The 8,810-nt window shown below is 41.0% G+C and overlaps 1 long non-coding RNA gene across 1 annotated transcript; it reads right to left on the minus strand.

Annotated features, from left to right (window-relative positions):
• Positions 1-5,910: 5,910 nt before the first annotated feature.
• Positions 5,911-7,237, minus strand: LOC135087341 (uncharacterized). The gene is made up of 3 exons (XR_010260752.1): positions 7,019-7,237; positions 6,837-6,935; positions 5,911-5,999 (listed from the first exon to the last, which is right to left on the minus strand). It is a non-coding gene; the product is annotated as an uncharacterized LOC135087341 (long non-coding RNA).
• Positions 7,238-8,810: the final 1,573 nt, after the last annotated feature.

Raw genomic sequence — 8,810 nt, forward strand, 5'->3', positions numbered from 1 at the left:
TTTACTGTGTAAGGTGCGAGGTTTTATGATTCATCAATAACATTGCAACATGAGTAGCTTACCTGGCCTGGAGATCGGCCACCTCCCGGAGGAGAAGGGGGAGAACGCCGTGCACAGCGTCGCGGTGCTGGCCAGCCGGCTGGGCGTGGCGCTGGACGAGCGGGACGTGGTGTTCGCGGAGCGCGTGGGCGCGCCGCCGGCCGAGGCGGGCGGGCGCACGCGCCGCATGGTGGTGCGGCTGGCGCGGCGCCACCTGCGCGACGAGCTGCTGCGCGCCGTGGCCTGGCAGACGACGGTGGCGGCAGGGTCTACGTCAACGAAAGGTTGACTCGCCCCAACCGCCTGCTCTTCCACCGGGCGCGCGAAGAGTGTCGTAGGTCACAATGGCGGTACTGCTGGACGAGGCGGGGCCGTGTTCTCGTGCGCAGGGGCGATGGCGCTCAAATCTCCCAGCTTCGATCGATGGAAGATCTTGAAAGAGTGTTTGGCATTCCATCAAGCTGACTGAACTGCAAAGACATTAATACCATGCTTAGTATTTTAAGACTGTTAAACAATTACACAATATTGTCATACTTTTGTGCTTTTTTTATACTGAATTCCTCATTATTACTTATTTTTCAATATGATAACTTCATTTTAATAATTCTATTTAATTTTAATTTTTCAATGATTTTGGGTGCAATCTTAGCCATAATATTATGTAAGTTAGTTAGTTATGTCATTTCTGTCCTTTGTCGATCCCTAATGAGTGGTATTTATACTTATATAACTATACAGTCACAGGCCTTGGGTTAACTAATTTGTTGGTGGGTTTCTATAATGCGGGATCACTATGTACTGGGCATGAAGAATTTATTGTTGCAGTGGGTGGTATAGCCCCAGATTTACTGGCTATTAATGAGACCTGGCTTAGGGAGGGGGAGAGCGAGAGGGCTCCTAAACTGCCAGGCTATTAGTTGAAATATGTCCCGAGACCAACTCACATTAGGGGAGGCAGGGGTGGAGGAGTAGGCTTTTATATTCGTAGGGGATTAAATGTCAGAGTGTGTCAGCACCCTAATGCCCATTCCTCAGTTGAGCAAATGTGGTTATCTGTGCGCTTGGTCAACAAGAATATTGTCATCGGCACCGCGTACAGACCGCCATGGCAGGATGTTGACATGTTTCTTGATAATCTTACAGATACTATTACCTCCTTCCCTAGGGTAGATGGGTTGATACTAACGGGAGATTTCAATATAAATCTACTTAACTTAAAGGGTAGCAAATATAAGCAATTCACACAATTCTTACACACACTCAAGTTAAATCAGCTTATCTCTGAGCCAACCCACTTCACAGACCACAGTGCCACTCTTATTGATGTGATATGTACAGACTTGAAAGCTCATAGTGTTCTGGTAAAGCATTCCCCTGGACTAGGTGGACATGCTGTGCTTCTGACCGAGTTTAAAGTCAAAAATTATAATAAAAAAAAACTTTTTTAAAAACAAGCTTTATCCTGAAATGCAGTTGTACTAAAACGAAAAAAATAATTGTATGCTAGGTTCAAAGAATTTCGAAAGCTTGTATTTCGCATGGAATTTATTCCTCTTTTTTTCTGTTTGCGCTACAAGCTTTCGAATTTCTTTGAACCTAGCATACAATTATTTTTTTCGTTTTAGTACAACTGCACTTCAGGATAAAGCTTGTTTTTAAAAAAGTTTTTTTTTATTATAATTTTATTTTACACTTTTTAGTTGTAACTATATCAATATCTGGGCCTGGTCATCATTTAGCAGAAAAGTGCTCGGGAAGTCGAATCCAACGAACCCAAACTCGATAAGTTTCCGCCGTTTCGTTTAGGAGTTCCTATGGCCACCTCCTGACTCCATCATCAGACCAGCTCAATGGTACCATAATATTGCATTGTCATCGTACTTACATAAGTATACCAAATTTCAGCTCAATCGGTTGAGGAGAACTGGTCTTAAATTCAGTTGCAAGATTTGTCCCACACATACTAACAAGTGAAGTCAATATAAAGCTTGTAAAAAGCTTGTAAAAAGCTTGTAAAAAGGAAAAACTTGGGCCATACTGGGTCACATATAGGCCCTTAAAAACATATTACCAAATCTGTTTAATACTGACCTTGAGGCAATTAGCTGGCAGAACTTCGACCATATTCTCAATGTTGACCAATTAGTTGAGGCCTTCACCTTCTGTATTGTTGGTCTATTTGACCTGCATGCCCCAATCAAAACTCGAAAGTTCAGGCATACACCTCATCCGTGGATTACCGACACAATCAAGTCAATGATGGGCATAAGGGATAGGCTTCATGCCCAGTACAAGCGGCACAGAACCCCAGCTCTGAAAAAGAGTTACACTGACATGAAAAAAGTGGTCGTGGGTGCAATAGAGCATGAAAAGTCAAGTCACTTCACCAAGCACATCAATGGCTGTATGAGTGACTCTAAACAATTGTGGAAAAACTTGAATAGAGTTTTAGGGTCATTCCACCGGCCAAGAAAATCACGTGTCTGGGGCCAAAAAGTACCCGAATATCATAATATTTTAGTAACAAATATTTTTATCTAATAGTATAACTTTGGTTCTTGTTGTTAAACCACAGAGATAGTTAATAATAGTTAATTAAGTAATTTAAAAAAAATCGTAAGTCGTCAAAAATTGATTACCACGACGTGTCCGCGCTCCCGATTTCAGAACAAATTTGCTCGTATAAATTAATCCGTTATTATTACCGCTTTCAATGCTTATGTAATCGATTACTGATTAAATAAACATTGATAAGTTAAATACGATATAACTATATGACTAAAAGGTTTTGTAAAATAACTATTTGAAGTTGTGTCCGGGCGTTAACCGTGATTACCCTGACACGTCACTAATGTGCGCCTACGTCCCTAGCTACGCAATTTAGAAACGAGCTCTATCTTCCCCCGTGAACCTTTAGTGGTGGCCTGCGTGCCGAGGTGATCGGTAATGCAACTCGTCGCAGGATTTCGGAGTTATCGAGATAAGAATATGATTACCCCGACCTTGGTTCAGTGCACGATTGATTTACTCTATCCTGTTTTTTTACGTTTCTTTACATGGAAAGTTCTTGAGAATGTACAGGAATAATGGTCCATGTAACCGCATTTTTGTGTATTAAAACATATGGGATTCAACTTACAGATTGGGCAGGGCTCAGGATAAACCTTAATTTTTTGACTACCCCGACCTTGATTACCCCGACTTTTGTCACCGAGTAATCAATAATACTGTAATTTTACTAATGAATGATTAACTAAATAACGTTTAATAAGCAAAATTACCCTTTACTAAAATGAAATCCTATATCCTATTAATACATAATATCCCTCAAAATTGGCAAGACCCCTGGACTCGACCTTATCACCGCTGAAATGCTGTAAGCCGATGTAAACTGCGCCGTTAACGTCCTGACACCTGTCTTCTAAAACATCTGGATGGAAGAGGAACTCCCAGACGACTGGCATAAGGGGCTCCTAATTATTGTGCCGAAAAAAGGGTAAAGGAAGGGTATCAGTACCGGAAGACCCAAGAGATGCGATCTGGAGTGAGGAATTGCACACCGTTGGTGCAGAGGATGTCCAACGAGTCCACAATTTCACTTACCTCGGGAGCATCGTTTCAGAGCCTGGAGGTACCGAAGAGGACATCACTTCGCGCATTGCCAAGGCCAGAGCTACCTTCGCACAACTTCGAGCCGTATGGCAGTCACGGAAATTGACCCAAGCAAGATCAAAATATTCGGGTCCAACGTCAAACCAGTTCTGCTCTATGGGCGTGAAACGTGGAAGGTCACGAAGGTTATCTCGCACCAGCTGCAGATCTTCTTCAGCCGCTGTCTTCGCCGAATTCTCCAAAATCTTCAAACGACGAACTTTTGGAACGCTGCCACGAAATACCGATCTTTCAGCAGAATAAACGCTGCAAGTGGAACTGGATCGGCCACACTCTCCGAAGGGACCCCGATCACATCCCCAAGCAGGCTCTAGATTGGAACCCCCAGGGAAAATGCAAACGTGGTCGCGCCAAAAAAACATAGCGGCGCACTGTTAAGACTTGGAGCGAGATCAAACACGAAGCTCAAGACCGAATGCGATGGAGGACTGTTGTGGACGCCTTCTGTCCCATATAGGAGACATAGGACATTGAGTCACTAATATTATATGTATAATGTATATGTACGTTTTTTACTCTTTTACGCAACAACTACTTAACAGATTTTGTTGAAACTTTACAATATTGTCGTTTATACATCAAAATAACAAATGGCTAGTTATAATAACATTTATTTTACCATAACTTAAAAAAAAACCTTAGAAAATAAAATATTTTGTTTTATTTTGATTACTCTGACTCCCAACTTTGATTAACCCGACCATGAAAATTTTGATGTCGCATAACTTTTTATTCCTGCTTGCTACAGATGGGCCAATATAAAAAATATGCTCGTAATAATGTCTATTTTGAAATGTTTTACCTAAACTTACTCTAAATTCAAAAATAAAAAAGGTCGGGGTAATCAACAAAATAATCCAGATCCGGAGAATGACCGTTTAACTAACAGAAAGAATACAGAGGACTTACCTTCCATGTTCAATGATGCACACCAAACAAATTTACATTTCTTGGATGTGCCAGGTGCTGATGGAGTGTCAATGTCACAGCTCACATTCTTTGAACACCATAGGCACTGTGGCTCTGCACATTTCTCATTGCGGACTGTCAGTCCAGAAGTAGTCTTGAAAACTATCAATGGACTCAAATCTAATGCTCAGGGGCATGATGGCCTGTCACTTGACATGCTGTTGCTTACTCTGCCGCATTCACTGGACGCCATTACTGCAATAGTCAACCGATCCATCCTTGACAATAAATTTCCTGATAGTTGGAAAATAGCACTTATAAAACCAATTCCGAAGAATAACCACCCAACATCATTGCGTTATCTCAGGCCGATAAGTATCCTCCCATGCCTCTCCAAGGTGCTTACCAAATATCAGCTAACCAAATATCTTGAAGAAAACAATATGCTTCCACACTATCAATCAGGTTTCCGGCGAGGCTGTGGGACGGCAACGGCCTTGGCAGATGTTGTTGATAATATCCTGGCTGCACAGGACCAGGGGAAGGTCACCTTGCCTGCCTGCTTGATTTCTCTAGGGCCTTCGATTCAATTAATACAGGGTGGAAACGTTAAGTGATCTCACTCGATTATTTCTAAACTATACAAGATATTGAAAAACTGGTTACTGATCCTGAAAGTGCTTCACGAGCCCTTTTAAACCTTACTCATGATAAGTTACAGAATAAACGGGATCTATCTGAAAATTCAATGTTTCCAGCTTCCATACTAAATGTATGCCAGACACACAATATTAGAAGTGTATTTTTTTTTAATTTAATATTAAACTCTTAAAATAAACTCGTAAATTGTATTCTTATTTAAAATTATTCATGGAAAACATTGGTTTTAGGCTTTACTTGCTATAATATTGTCAAGAGATGAGTGTCATGACTGTGGTAGTACTAAATGTATGGAAGAAGGAAACATTGAATTTTTGGATAGATCCAGTTTATTCTGTAACCTATTATTGATACCATTGGATAAAGCTTGTGAAGCACCTTTAGAATCAAAAATCAGTTTTACGATATCATGTGTAGTTTTTAAAATAATGTGACTTTACTAAATGTATGGAAGCTGGAAACATTGAATTTTCGGATAGATCAAGTTTATTCTGTAACCTATTATTAGTACCGTTTGATAGAGCTCATAAAGCTCTTTCAGGATCAGTAACTAGTTTATTGATATCTTGTATAGTTTAGAAATAATCGAGTGAGATCACTTATCGTTTCCACCCTGTATACCCTTGCTGCTGTCCAAGATGAGCTATTATGGTCTCGACCCAGGTACTGTCCGTTGGTTTCATAGTTATCTGTCCGGAAGGCGGCAATACGTTGAGCTGAAACACGCAAATGGTACTAGGTCACAGTCCCAACCTCAGGTGGTAACCCGCGGTGTGCCACAGGGCTCAATATTAGGACCCATCCTCTACATACTGTATAGCGCAGATATGGTTACTCAAATCAAACACTGCAACTACCACTTGTACGCTGATGACCTGCAAGTCTATGTCTCATTCAATCCAGCCGGTCATGCGAGCGCAATAGCTTTGCTAAATCGTGAATTGGATAGCATCTCTGAGTGGTGCAAATCTAGCTGCCTCGTTCTGAATCCTGGCAAATCTAAAGCTGTGCTGATTGGCACCCCTAAACAAATGGCTAAGCTGAGAGGTGCTCCACTGAACATTCTGATAAACGGGGAGCCAGTTAAGATAGTGGATAAGGCCAGGAACCTTGGTCTCATTATGGATGGCCACTTGAGATTCGAAAGCCATATAGCTGACTGCGTTCGGAACTGCTTCTATCGGTTGAGGTTGTTGTATGGTATTAGACCGTACTTGTGTGAAAGGCTTCGAATTTCACTTTGTGAGGCACTGGTACTGTCAAAGCTTAATTACTGTGACACGGTTTACGGACCATGCCTCCTAGCAAGGACTGCAAGACTCATACAGAGAGTTCAAAACTCTTGTGCACGTTTCTGCTTTCATATTCCCCCGAGGACACATGTGTCCCCTTTTCTAAATTCGGCAAACTTGATGAGAATGGAAGCACGCAGACGTCTGCACTTGACCATCATGCTTTTTGGAGTCATTAACACAAAAAAGCCAATTTATCTGTATGAGAAGTTGGCTTGGGCACATGATAGCAACAGATATAATAAAAGAATGTGCACACACACCTTTCTCACTCCTCAACATCGCACTGTGGCTTTCAGGGGATCCTTTAGATTCGCAGCCACGCGGTGCTGGAATGACCTACCACCGCCAATGCGCGCCCTGAAAATTAAGAGTACATTAAGAAACAAGCTTAAAACCTACATAATAGAGTTACAGAAGTCAAATGGTCAAAATGTACTCACGTCTAGGTTATGCGCGACACGTGTATGAACATTGTAACTCCAGCACCGACGGAGGCCCTGAATGCTTACGGCGAGGGGAGAACGTTTGGTGCCCCTGTCCCATGACGTTTTATGCTCCAAACTTTTTGCCACATCACTTTCCATCTGCGTGGCAGCGCATGCTCATGCACATATTTTTTTATTTATTGCAAAACTAAAAATCACCCACTCAAACGGCATTAAAAAATAAAATGTTGACACTTGACGGATGAATGATTGACAATTTGACATGACTGATTGATTTTTTTTTTCTTCCAACTTTTAATTTTATTTCAGGACTGTGACTTATAGCCACGGCATGTTGCTTTTCGTTTAAGTTAAAGGAGAATGCCCAAATATGGTATCGCTCAAAATCTAATTGTACATTGAGGGTACCACACCGTAAATTCCTTTCTTCATTTGTAATGATTTGCGAAAGTAGTAAGAAATTGTAAAACCTCCGGAATAAAATCTGATTTTAATAAAAAGTATTGTAACAACGAGCTGCGATCAGCAACACCTATCTCCGAGCAACGACACTACGTAGTTCGCACGGTTATCAATAGATGGCACTGTTCGTAGTTAGCTCGCGGTATCATTTGATTTTTTCCCGTCCTTAAGTAGTCAGGGCAAGATTATCCGTATGCCCGTGCGTCTTCCATAGCACAGGAGCTTGAAGCGTACAGTAGCATCCATCTCTGGATCTGTTGGATCTTTTAGCGTTACTAGGGCATCGGAACGTTTATTCTCGCCGACTAGTGCTGGCGTACGGGATTATCCATCTATTGGATATTCCGGACCTTGCATCTCCGCGCCGCGACACCGCGTACTGCTACTTAGCACAGTATATACAGGGTGTCCCGTAATGTAACGTCAAGCCGGAACTGGGTGTTGAGGCAAGTTATGCTGGTTATCAGAAAAATATAAAAAAAAATCTATGTGGCATATTTTCAAAATAATGGGCATTTAAAAAAAATCAAAAATTTCTACTCCAGGTGACGGTCTTTTTACTCGTGTTGCCACAAATCTTCACTTTTTCCAAATTTTTTTTTTGTTATGTAACCCTGAATAATGCTTCTCTAAATTGTTATCAAAATTACAAAACCAGCTGCTCCAGCTTGGATAAAAAAAATACATTATTCCCAAAAAAAAATTCAAAATAAAAATTTTGTCTAGTTTAAACTGACTGTACTGAAAAAAAAAAGTACTACGCAAGTGTGGCATGTGACGTCATAATTTGGCGCATTTAGTAAGGATTCCAAAATGGTATAACACTTGGTAAATTCTTGCTGTAATTGTCGACAATTTTTGGTTTTTTGGAAATAATCCCGTTTTTAACTTTATCTACCTTGGTTAAAAATTATTATTCTAATGTGCCCAAAATTCAAGTTTCTGTGACTGACTACCGTACAGTCAGTCACAGAAACTTTTGTCACCATGACAGTAATTAGTAGTTGACATACTGTGACAAAAGTCACCCGTGCGTGCGCGCCGTTACTACCTGCTCTGCCTGCACTTGTACTTGGTAACAGGGATAATAAGGATATGAAGTTTCGGTTATGGATACGGTTACGGATATTAGAATAATATTATACCGGTTTCGGTTACGGTCACGGATATGAAATCATTTCAGATTATCCGAAAGTTTCGGATAATTTCGGTTACGGAATTATTAGAATTTCAAAAATGTAGGTATAATTCAAATAGCAAGATGCTGCGTGACCCACATAGCTACTTTATGTACCAACTAAGACGACACCTATGTATGATAAAG

The sequence above is a fragment of the Ostrinia nubilalis genome (assembly GCF_963855985.1).
Source record: "Ostrinia nubilalis chromosome W unlocalized genomic scaffold, ilOstNubi1.1 SUPER_W_unloc_1, whole genome shotgun sequence".
Classification (NCBI taxonomy): domain Eukaryota; kingdom Metazoa; phylum Arthropoda; class Insecta; order Lepidoptera; family Crambidae; genus Ostrinia; species Ostrinia nubilalis.